Source organism: Bos grunniens, chromosome 21 (genome assembly GCF_055505025.1).
Source record: "Bos grunniens cultivar Pamir isolate PY7600 chromosome 21, Bosgru_T2T1.0, whole genome shotgun sequence".
In the NCBI taxonomy this organism is placed as follows: Eukaryota; Metazoa; Chordata; class Mammalia; order Artiodactyla; family Bovidae; genus Bos; species Bos grunniens.
This window is the reverse complement of record NC_141185.1, coordinates 70399705-70412345: the sequence shown is the minus strand read 5'-3', so window position 1 is coordinate 70412345 and position 12641 is coordinate 70399705. Positions and strand designations below refer to the sequence as shown.

At 36.8% G+C, this 12641-nt stretch overlaps 1 pseudogene; it reads right to left on the bottom strand.

The window, feature by feature from the left end:
• Window positions 1–4817: 4817 nt before the first annotated feature.
• LOC147349945 (ankyrin repeat domain-containing protein 26-like) overlaps window positions 4818–12641 on the bottom strand; it is a 510210-nt pseudogene continuing 502386 nt past the window's right edge.

Genomic DNA, 12641 nt, shown 5'->3' with positions numbered 1-12641 from the left:
CTAATATGTTCATTTTCTGACATTTTAACGTCTCTGACATTGGAATGAAATTTATAATTCACAATGTCTGTACAACTATAATTGGTAGCATTTTTGTTTGCTCATTTCTCATTTTTCCTGTTGATCTAATTACCATAAGGTCTTTTGTCTACGGTTGCTTCTTTTTAATTAAAATATAGATGATGCATATTACATATTATTATATATTACAGGTACACAACATTGTGATTCACAATTTTTATAAGTCATACTCCATTTAAAGTTATTATATGGTATTTGCTATGTTCCCCGTGTTGTACAATACATCCCAGCAGCTGGCAGGATTTTAGTTTCCCCACCAGGTATCGAACCCTGGGCCCACAGCAGTGAATCTTAACCATGGATGACCAAGGAACTCCCTAGATTCCCTTGACTTCTGAAAAGGCTGAAAGCTGTCAGAAAATATCAATCCTCAAAACAAATTCTAAAAAAAAATTGAAAGTGAGAAATCATTTTTATCTGTGCCACATTCCTATTAGTGCCAAAAAGACAAGCCCTGTCTGGTAAGCCGACTTGCCTATAGACAGCTTGATCTACAAAGAGTTTTAAATTTTTTGTGTTGTTAAAATGTTAAATCAACATCCAGATTTCTTTTTGTTGTGTGTGTGCGTGTGTGTGTGTGTGTGTGTGTGTGTGTGTGTGTGTGTGTGCTGAAATCCAGGAAACTCCAGAATTCTTACTTTTGAAATCATTCTTAGAAAGGTCTTTGGGGTGGGAGGGAGGCTCATAATGAAGGGGCTATGTGTACACTTACAACTGATTTATGATGTTATACAGCAGAAAACAACACAACATTGTAAAGCAATTATTCTCCAATTTAAAAAAAATTAAGGTTAAGAAACAGTAGAAATAGAAAAAAAAAAAAAAAAAAGGTCTCTGTCCACAGATAAAAAATGTATAAATAGGAACCTGAGTTTTATTCTGGCACTTTTCTCACTGTGCATATTTGAAATGTTTGATCCATACTCTATCTGAAACTTTTTGGTGAGATAAAAATTGAGTTACTTTTCTCTTTTACCAGGTTATTTCTCCACCATCTACACACAGTTTATCATTTCTAACAGAAAAGGTCATCATTTTCAAGTTCTAAAGTTTTACATACATTTGGGTGTTTGGGCATTCTGTTCCATTCATTTATCTATCTTTTCAGTTGTTAGTAAATGAACATTTGTGGGCACTTATAGCACATTTTGATATCTAGAAGGGCAAATCTTCCTCTACTATACAAAACTTTTAATTTCATCACAACAATTAAAGACAGCATATGTAACCCAAAATCTTTAAAATTATGAAATGTTGATTTGCTTTAAATATAGAAAGACCATACATCCTAAGAAAATGTCTTTCTATTCAAGGACACAGCCAGCTTCCTGCTTCAAAGCTGTCTTCTAAGGTCCTTCAGCAAAGAACACATATACCTAAGTGTACACTTATATAAAATGGATATTGAATTGTATTTTTAATCCAGAAGTTGATTTGACATGGGAATTATTTTGCTCACTATGCAGTTTTCTGTACTATATAACCTTACGGTATAAAAAATGTACATTAAAAATAAGATATTGACAACAGCAGAAATCTGTCCACTGCCATGATCCACAATAGGTGATCCATGAAGAAGTGCTTTCATAAATCACATGAGAAAAAATGTGAGAGCCAGAAGGTTCAGAAGATTTCTTGAAGGCTATATAATTTGAGAGTTTTTACTCATGAGTACATCATGCTAACCCATGCAAATAAAAAGTAGGAGGAAGAAAGGAAAAACAGATGCTATTCATGTTTCATTTCATTTCTGTGATTACCGACATTCAGTTAAATGACTTCAAAACTATCAGTAAAGCTCTATAAAGAGAATTATAAGTGGGTCCAAAACCAACTAAGGATTTTTGCTGCCTATAGAGTCTGTGGGGTGCTGGATCCCAGGAAGGTATCCAGGAGCCTTGGAAGGGAAACTCACAGGAGGGATCTCTGCCAGGCCCTTCCACCCCGCTTACCTGTTCATCTTTTCCCTGTCGTTCAGGCCATTTTTCCCAAACAACAGAACATGCTGCACTTTGGCTACGTTGCCCACAATGGCAGCTTCGTGGATCCTTCTGAGGTCTTTGTCTCGGATGCGGTATCCTGGCTGGAAGTTGATTCCATGACCGCTGTCTCTCACCGGGTTGATGGAGGAGACAAAGGGCGACACACCGTTCTTACTCCTGAAGCCAAAACTCTTCTTCATCGCAGAGCCTACGGACTCCAAACACATCTCACCTCTCCCTTGGCTCTTCACAGTCCCCTAAACCCAACACGAGCACTACAGGTAAGCCAGAGCCATCTGCCACAACCTCCAAGCTGGGAAGCTCAATGGTTTGGAAGCTTTCATCCCAGGATGATCATCGCTAAGCAACACCTCTAAACACATTGCCCATGCACACAGAGGCCTGGTGTGCCAGCCCAGTGCTCATATGCAAGAACTGTAAGTTCATTTCCTGAAAGAAACAAACAATATCAATAAACCCTTACCTAAACTAAGAAGGAAAGAGAGGAAACTGAAATATAGAAATGAAAGTGACATTATAACTGTATAACTGTCAAAATAACTATAGTATCCAAAGCAATCTATAGATTAAGTGCAATTTCTATCAAATTACCAATGGCATCTTTCATATAACTGGAACAAAAAATTTTACAGTGTGTATGGAAACAAAAGACCCCAAATAGACAAAGCAATCTTGAGAAAGAAAAGCAAGAGCTGACAGAATCAGGTACCCTGACTGCAGACTACTCTGCAAGCTTCAGTAATCAAAACACAGTACTAGCACAAAAACAGAAATATATTGAATGATCAATATAACAAGATAGAAAGTCCAGAGAGAAACCTACTTACGTACCTGTGGTCAATTAATCTAGGATAAAGGAGGCAAGACTATACAAAGGAGAAAAGACAGCCCCTTCAATATTGGTGCTGAGAAAACTCAACAGCTACATGTATAAGAAGGAAATTAGAATGCTCCCTAACATCATACATAAAAATAAACTCAAAATGGAATAAATACCTAAATATAAGACAGGTCCTGTAAAACTCAGAGGAGAATACAGGCAGAACACACTCTGACATAAATTACAGCAGGATCTTTTTTCATCCACCTCTTAGAGTAATGAAAATAAAAACAGAAATAAGCAAATGGGATATAATTAAACATAAAAGCTTTTGCACAGTGCAGGAAATTGTAAACAAGACAGACCACAACCCACAGAATACTTGCAAATGATGCAATTGACAAGGTATTAATCTCCAACATATTCAAACAGCTCAAAGAACTCAATATCAAAAAGCAAACAACCTGATCAAAAAAATGAGTATAAGATCTAAATACACATTTCTGTAAGGAACACCTACAGACAACCAAAAAGCACATTAGGGATGCTCAGAAAGGATGCTCCACATCACTAATTATTATAGAAATGCAGAAATACTATAATAAGGTATCATTTCACACCAATCAGAATAGCCACCTTCAAAAAATACACAAATAATAAATGCTGGAGAGAGTGTGGAGAAAAGGGAATCCTTCTACACTGCTTATGGAATGCAACGAGGTACACCCACTGTAGAAAACTCTATAGAGGTTGCTATAAAAACTAAATATAGAGTTGCCATATGATTCAGCAATCTCAGTCCTGGGCATATATCTGGAGAAAACCATAATTCAAAAAGGTACATGCACCCCAATGTTCACTGCAGAACTATTTACAATAGCCAAGACATTGAAGCAACCTAAGTGTCCATCAACAGAAGAATGGATGAAGAAGATGCAGTACACACACACACACACACACACACACACAACGAAAATGGAATATTACTCGGCCATAAAAAGAAATAATAATGCCATTTGCAGCAACACACATGGATCTTGAAATTACAACACTAAGTGAAGTAACTCAGACAGAGAAAAACAAGTATCACATCACTTACATGTGGAATTTAATAAAAATAAACTTATTTACACAACAGAAACCAACTCAAAAGATCTCAAAATCAAATTATCATTATGAAAGGGGAAACATGAAGGGAAGGACAAGTTAGGAGATTGGGATTAACATATACACACTATTTTCTAGTAGTCATGTATGGATATGAGAGTTGTACAATAAAGAAGTCTGACTGCCAAATAAGTAGTGCTTTTGAAGTGTGGTGTTGGGAGTAGACTCTTGAGAGTCCTTGGACTGCAAGGAGATTAAACCAGTCAATCCTAAAGGAAATCAATCCTGAATATTCATTGGAAGGACTGATGTTGAGGCTGAAGCACCAATACTTCAGCTACTTGATGTGAAGAGCTGACTCATCAGAAAAGACCCTTATGCTGGGAAAGACGGAAGGCAGGAGGAGAAAGGGGACAACAGAGGACGAGAGTGTTGGATAGCATCACCAACTCAATGGGCATGAATTTGAGCTAACCCCACAAGATAGTGGAGGACAGAGGAGGCTGGCGGGCTGCAGTCCATTGGTCGCAGAGTCGGACACAACTAAGTGACTAACACTTTCACTTTGAATATGGAAAACTTAGTGTTGGTTTTTAAATCGCTTAAGTTAGCTGCAGAGAAAATACTTAGTATCAAAAGTACTTAGATACTACTGTTTAAATGTAGTATTAATACTACTTAAAAGTAGTATTTTTAAAATGCCATATAAATTTTCATCATACACACAAAAATATTTCCCTTTAATAAAGATTTTATCATCATGTTTAATGAGAAACAACTAAAATGTCATGAAAACAGTCCAGAAGGGAAATTTTTACTATTTATCTTTCAGATCATATATTTTTTTCTTCAAAATCTGTACATATTCTTGTGATGTTTTCAAAAGCAGGTCCTGAGACATATTTGACCCATCTGTAGCTCCTAGAGAAGACAATCCACAGGACTCAGATTCAAATTCAGCAGCAGCTGGAAAGAAAAGGGATTACATTCTTTATCTAAAATACTTGAGCTAACTCAGTATTAGTAAAAAAAGAAAAAAAAAAACCCTGAGATATTTCTAAGTGCTCTAAAAAATGAAACATATCTATAAATGACAGAAAACAAAATACAAGATTACAATTATATAATCAGCCCACGGTCCCACACGTGGCTGAGTATCAGAGCTTCTGGCTTTCTCATTCTTCATTCATTTACTCAATAACTGTCAACTAAGGTGCTGTGACAAACACTGGAATTACAAGATGAAGGTGACCCAGTCACCCTGAGAAAGGATAATGCCATAAACTGTAAAAATAGATGAACAGACAATTTCCATATGGTGTCATAAATACTAAGACAGATATACAAGATGGTACAAGGAACACTCAGAAGGGACGGCCGGCTTAGTGTCAATACTGCCAGCTTTTTGGTGGAGGTGCTATGGAAGTAGCTACCTGAAGGACAGTAAAAAGTACAAGAGTCAGAGGGGAGAAGCACGTACAAAGATCAGAGGTGAGGAAACGAATCTGTAGGATCCTACACAGTCTGTCTGGTTAGATGCACAGCTAAGGGGCAGAATAAGGTGGTAAAGAGATAAGGCCAACTACTTTGGAAGAACCGAAATTGATGCAGGTGTTTGGAGCTTTTCCTGAGGGCAAGAGATAAACTAGTGACAAAGTCAATTACACAGAAATTATAAAGTCACCCACCAAGTGACAGCTACACAAACATAATTGCTTGAGTCTGGGTGTTCTAGCCTTAACCACTACCAGACACTTGAGACATTGATTAACTCCATGCTTTCTGAGAATGGTCTCAGGGTGCAGATGGACAGTTCCACAGCGATGGCAGTAGTAGAGAAAGGATACAGCCAGAAATAAATAGAATTACATAGACCTTTTGAGATTTTTTTAAACTATGGAACATGATGAATAAATGAGGAAGAAGAATATTTTTCACTATGACTGCTCATGCTTTCACATTTTTCATTTGCTATGTATACGAAAAAAAATATTTAACATAGCATCTGTTATCCAAACCATGGAAAGAGATGTCATTTTTTGTTTACAGTGTATTTCAGAAATCAATGTCTAAATTTAATTCATACATTTTGGCAACATACCTTCTCTTAGTTCTCTAGTTATACTCCTGTCCAACTCTTGCCGCATCTAAAATAAGTCAAATATTATTTATCTTTAAGTTAAGCAAGAGATATTATCATAGGAATGTTATACAGCTTACTAAATGTGACATTTAAATAATACTTTTAGAGACTAGACCTAACTTGAAGATTACTTAAGTAGAAAAATAATCACATAAATAAAAGAAAATGAATTCCTACTTATTCTGCTTATAGATAACAGAGAACATATATATGGAACGTTAATCTGATAAAAAGTACAATAAATATCAGTCTATCAAGTACACATAATTTCAAAGAATTAAAGAATGACCCATGATCCTAGGAATGACCCACATGATTACTATCTTCTCCCCTTAACAGCTCCTGCCCTAAATACATACTTCTGAGACCTTTATTTTGATTTCTAGGTGAGGATCCTGTTCAAATGGAGGAAGTAGTTTGAGTTGAATGTTATTAAGGAGAACACACCTGCAATTTTCTTTAAACTTTTCCATTTAACAAAAACACAGAAAGGTGAGAAAATTATACATAAGAATAAAATGTACCAGCAAGTTTTTATTCTAAAGGCATTTAGTGAGAAGGATTAACACATAACTGTTAGTTTCTGAACTATGTCCCATAGAAGGGGAAGGTCCCACAGGGGTCACTGCAGGGTTGAGGAACTGAGAAGTCACAAGTGCAGGACCTCTGGCCACTCCTTTGGCTAAAAGGCTTTATACTTGTCTCTGTTTTATATAATATGGTTCCACACAAATTTTTTTTTTTAAGAAAGGTAGTTTTCCTTGAAAAAAAAAAAAAAAGACTTTTTTAAAGGTATGAGAATCATGATTTAGGCAAAGTTCGTAATTCTACAAAAGAAGAAAGCCAATGACTTTCTTACTGAGTCCAGAGTCCTATGCCAGCTACTTCCTCAGATTAAGAAAAAACACATGGATTTTTAATATAATGCAGAGGAAATGAATATGTAAAACCTTCTTACATAGTTCAATAATGCTTGTGGCATGACATGACATAGTAGCTTTCTAACTAAATCATGTTTTAAAGGCGAGAACAAGAATAAATTATTGTCAAACTCCTATATGTAGCAGTCAGTTGATATAGTTAATTTATAAAGCATACATTTTAAAAAAACAAATGACAGGGAACTTGAAGGAGAAAAGTTTCAAGGTGAGGACTTATACTCCTACCCTCCTTATGAGAGGTGAGGAGATTTACCTAACCGGTGAGTTTGGGAGAAGAGTTTGCTTGGTTCCAAATCTCTACTTTGAAAAGATGTGCCCATAGCACCATGAACTTGGGTGTGCAGTAGGCAGCCTGTGTCTGGGACAGGGGTCAAGCATTTGCTTCCTCCTCTTAGGCCTGCGTGGGGAAGTGTCTGACTTGGGATGAAGTGTTTGGAGGCCCGCTGTAACTGCACAGCTAAAGCACGTCCTCCAGTTTCACAGCTCTCAAGTACTAAGACCCAATGTAGATGCAGTGCTGTCAAAGAAACCTTAATTGCTCTCCTACGATGGCAAGAAGCCAAATGAGGAAACAGATTGAGACTGCATTTAACAAGGGCTACTTTTCCATACATCACAAACATCAGGAAAACACCATTAAAACTATAAACCTGTGTGCACTTACTGAAATGGATATTTTAATCACAATGATTCAACAGTGAAAACTGGTTGCAATTTAAAGACTCCCCATCATTGCTATCTTAGATACCACGCATCCAGGTGATGTCAAGATAGAGATAAAGTGAGCTTCATTTATAATGTTTAAATGTTTGAATTAACTACAAATCTAGAAATATTCTAGAAATTCTCAGCAAGATTTTTTTTAAATTTTTAAATAAAAAATGCTATAGGTAAAAAAGCAATTAAAGAAAATGAAAAAAATGTCATTTTTGTAAGAAACGACAAAATGTTTGTAAGAAAATGACAAAAAATGTTAAGCCAAAACTAGAAATTAATGTTTTTGTTTAGTATTTTAAGTTTATTTAATACATAAAAAGGATTTACCTAGGATTCCTTTAAACAAAAAGCATCCATATGTGGTTAGTGTTTAGATGCCAGTGATTCACTTATGCTTAGAGGTAGAAAAACTTTGTTGGGTACAGCAGAGCTTGGAAATGATTATGAACCGTTGCCAACTGAAATCAATGAGAAAGGAAGTGAAACATCTGAAAGAAAACTTTTGGATACTAGGCAATAAGATTTCATTTCTAAAGTAGAATTTAAACGCAGCTTTTCAAGAAATTTAATAATTTAGTAAGTATCTCTTAAAATCAAGAACTCTTGGACAAAAAAATCATAACATTTCTGTCTCCTTTATTAGCACAGCTAATTATGGCTTTTACTTAGTGTGCATTAAGTCAAATAAACAACTCAGAAGTTCACTAAATTAAAAACAAGGATCAATCATATCAGAAATCTGAAACCCAGTGGAAAAAAGATAAGAGGACTAACCTTGGTCAAGTAAGTCTCCATGCTGTTATTCTAAGGGCGTGGAATTGAAGTAGAAAAACCTACCTTTGATCTTGGAGTAAGATTTCCATTGAGCACTAAAGGATTATTGAAATTTCCAACACAAGGGGGGCTCCAGCACTGGCCTTGTGCTAAGAGTGCTGAGTAAAGATTTGTTCTGCTCTTTCTCCACCTCAAGTTTGGTGCTGATCACTGCCAGCCTCTCCTGAGTCCTGGGGAAGATGGAAAACACCAACTTAATGATTTGCATTTTTAAAGTTGCCATATAGTAAATGGAATTCCCAATAAACTGTTTGAACACTGACAACACAGAGCAGACCTCCTGTAAACAATGATAGCTGTAACCTTGCTCTAAAGAAGTACACATGTGTCTAGGGCTCCTCAAGTAACAAGTCACAGTTGGGAGAGGAGAGAAAGGGCATCAGAGAGAAAGGGAGGTGGCCTCACAGTGACACTTGCTGCCCTCTGGGACACACCTGCCTCCAGGAAACAGTTCAGGGATGAAGAAACACCCCATCCCACAAAGCCACTTTCAAGCATTTGCTTTCACCACCCTTGTATACATGTTTCACTCATGACCTCGGAGAAATTAAGCTTTTGCCTCTGAGGAATCATCTAGAGTCACAATCTAGAGGGAAGGACAAGAAAGTCAATGGGTGATTGAAAAGAGCTAAAACAGCCCCAGGAACAATTACAAGTATCCCCTGCTTTTCCAAAGTTCACTTTATGTTACTTCACTTCTAGGAAAGGCCTAACTCAGCATCTGTTTTTGATAATAAAAAAAAAAATTTTTTTTTGAAGAGAATTTTTGATTTCCTAGAAAAAGGTTCAGTGTACGTTTTACAGTGAGAGGCATCGCGCTCCCCAAGCAGGGAGACTGGCCCCACTGAACTCCTTCCCTGGAAGCCACACCCCACATCTCAGTGTCAAGTCACTACAACCCTGAACCCTATCTGGGAGCACCTGTGCTTCACTTGTGCATATTCATTTTAGGCTTCAAGTAGCAGAACGTGCCCTTGGGTACCTGCTTCTTTGCTGTATGCTGTTTTGGCTTATGAAAGGCTTCCCAGGAATGCTCTGCTTTCAGACAGTGGGGAAACCTGGACTAGGCACTGGAGGTGCCATCTGCCCTTTCCATCCTCCACACCCCACCTCAGTCAGGTCGCCATACTATTTCTAGCCACTCTGAATTATCCTGTCTTTCACTCCTGTGTTAATTGCCCCCAATTTCACAAGCATGCCTTTATGCAGTGTGCTGCTGCTGCTAAGTCACCTCAGTCGTTTCCGACTCTGTGTGGTAAAACTTAGAAGGACACTGTATTAATAGTTTATCTTAGCCCACCCTCTAGCAGTGACCATCTAGTTAGCTTTCACTTCCTACTAATCTCATGAACTGTGCTCTACAAAAATTAGGCTTTAGAGACAAATTAATGAACTAAATTTACTTTCTGTGTTTTGACTTACTTGTCTAGTTTACCTTCCAATGACTTTCTAACTTCTAGTTCTACTAGGTAGAGTTGCTTATATTTTTCCAACTCTGCTTTTTTAGAATCTTCTTGCAAAGTTTTCACCTTGGAGAGTTCAGATTCCAAGTCTTTAATTCTGAGTTCCATCTGACTTCTTATGGAAGCATTATTCTTCTCTTGTAACTGCTCTAAGTTCTCCCGAGAGGTGCTTGTATCTAAGGCAAATTTTAAAAGATAACATTTTAAAAATAATCATTAACCTGGAAAATGATATTTGTTCACTTTAGTTTTGAGTCAGTGATTCAGAAAGCAATTTTAAAGGTTAAAAAAAAGCAGAAGTTTAAAACAATTATCATCAATGTGAAGTGAATTATATGAAAATTATAAAATTAAAGTGGAATTATTGTTATAGTGGTGCTTATATAACCTGATAATTCAAAGAACAAGAGGATCAACTTAAAATTTTAAAAATTGAACAAGACAACTTAAAAATAATTCAAGAGGATGGTACCAGTTCTAAACCACAATATTTTCTTTTCCTCCTAGTAGTCTTGTTTTATACCAATTGGTCTTATAAATGAAAGGATTCTCTAGTGAGAATCATTCTGATAGGTCAATTTGGTGATAACTGTGATGGAAATGGAAATATTTAAAGGGAGAAACAAGTGTCCCCTTCCTTCCAGAAAACTACCAGATCAATTGCTCTAAGGCAAGTAGAGGAAACACATAAGCTGTATAGATCCAAAACATACTTTACAATGAGATGAATTCAAGCACATGACAGATGAACAAATTAACCTGCAAAAATAGGTTGACTTCCTTTAATTTCTCTATGAGATCCTGTCTCACCCTTTCTTCAATCTCCCATTTATACTGCTCTACTTGACTGTGTTCTATCATATTCATTTCTATATGGCTTCTGAGGTTCACTACTTCTTGCTCCAACTTCTTTTTATTCTTCTCTAGTTTTTCACATTCCTTTGCATTCCTTTCATAGATAATAACTCCTCTCGAAGAACTTAATTTTTTTTTTTTGCATCCAGGTGCAGACGTTTTGAAGATGCAGTTTCCAGCTCTGCTGTAAGATCATCAATCTGCAAGAATAAAACAATACTGTTTGGTAATGAGGCAAGTGGACTGAGCACAGCCTAACTCAAACTCAGGATCAAATAGATATGATGGTATCTGTATTGTAGAATGTAGGACCAGGGATTACTCAGAGAATCAAGAAAGAAGTTCAAACCACCAAGAATCACAACATATACTCTTCACTGTAATAATCTTTGTCACACAACATTTGCACTTGATTTTACACTCTTTTCTATTTTTTCTCCATAAAATGACTACAAGTCACCTCTTAGTAGAATGTCTCTTACTCCTTCCCCCCATTTTAATGCCCCGTGTTTTAAAGAAGTTTGAGGGATACTGTATTGAGTTATCTAGAACTGAGTTAATAAACACTTCCCAAAAGAAGATTGTGAAAATAAGACTCTCATTAATAAATCTTATAAATATGGATTCTAATCCCATAAGTCTTTTTCTGAACTATGAATGGTTTTTGCTAATTTGAACTGCATTCCAAAGAAAAATAATTCAAAAGGTTAAAGAAATTCCATTTCCTAATAGCTTAGTGAGATGACCCATACATTTTTCTGAACAACAGCAACAAAAAAAATGCCTCATTTTTGTAACCATTTGTTACTTTTCACAGAACAGAACATACCAAACAAAACAACAAACAAAATTTGCAGGGAATTTCAGTGACACCGAGTTGCAAAGAACTTTCCTTTAGACAGAATGATTACTCGGTAAGTTGAGGTGAGTAGAGGTGGTGGTATTGAAACTGTCTACAAATTCTTTGACACTTTTCTCTGAAATTCCCTCCCCTTAAATATGTGCTGGCCTCAGTAACTGATTTCTACTGGACAGAGTCTGGGGAAACTGACTTTTGCTCTGTGGGAAAGCCCACACTTAGCATCAGTCACTACACTGTGAAGAAGCCCAGACCACACACTGAACACCTTGTCAGTGCCCCCACTGACCGCCCCCAACTAGTGCCCCATCCAAAAGCCAGCTCCAATTGCTAGACATGTGCATGAACTAATCTTCAGATGACTCTGGTCCCCACCTTCACGACATCTCAGCTGATGCCGACTGGAAAAGAAATGTGCTGGCCTCACTCACTGAGCCTTGCCCCAACACAAATTATTGAACAAAGTAAATGCTCTTTTGAGCCACTAGGCTTTGACTTGCTTTATTATACAATTTGCTGGCAATAAATACCTGGCACAGATACTGATATTAAAAATGCCATTAAAAAAGAACTAAAAGATGTGAGAATGCCTTTCAACCTGGAGGTAGGTGAGATCTGAATGGATGCAGAGAAAGAAATGAAAACCCAAAGGGCTTCATGACATTGTAAACTGAATCCTGATGGCCCTTAAAGAGGCTGCTGGTGACAGCTTCTAGGCAAGAGAAGAAAACTGAAACACAAGGAAAAGGAGACTCTTGTTATGAACCAGCTGAAAGTAACATCAATGAGAGGGATAAGCTATCAAAAAAAAAAGGGGG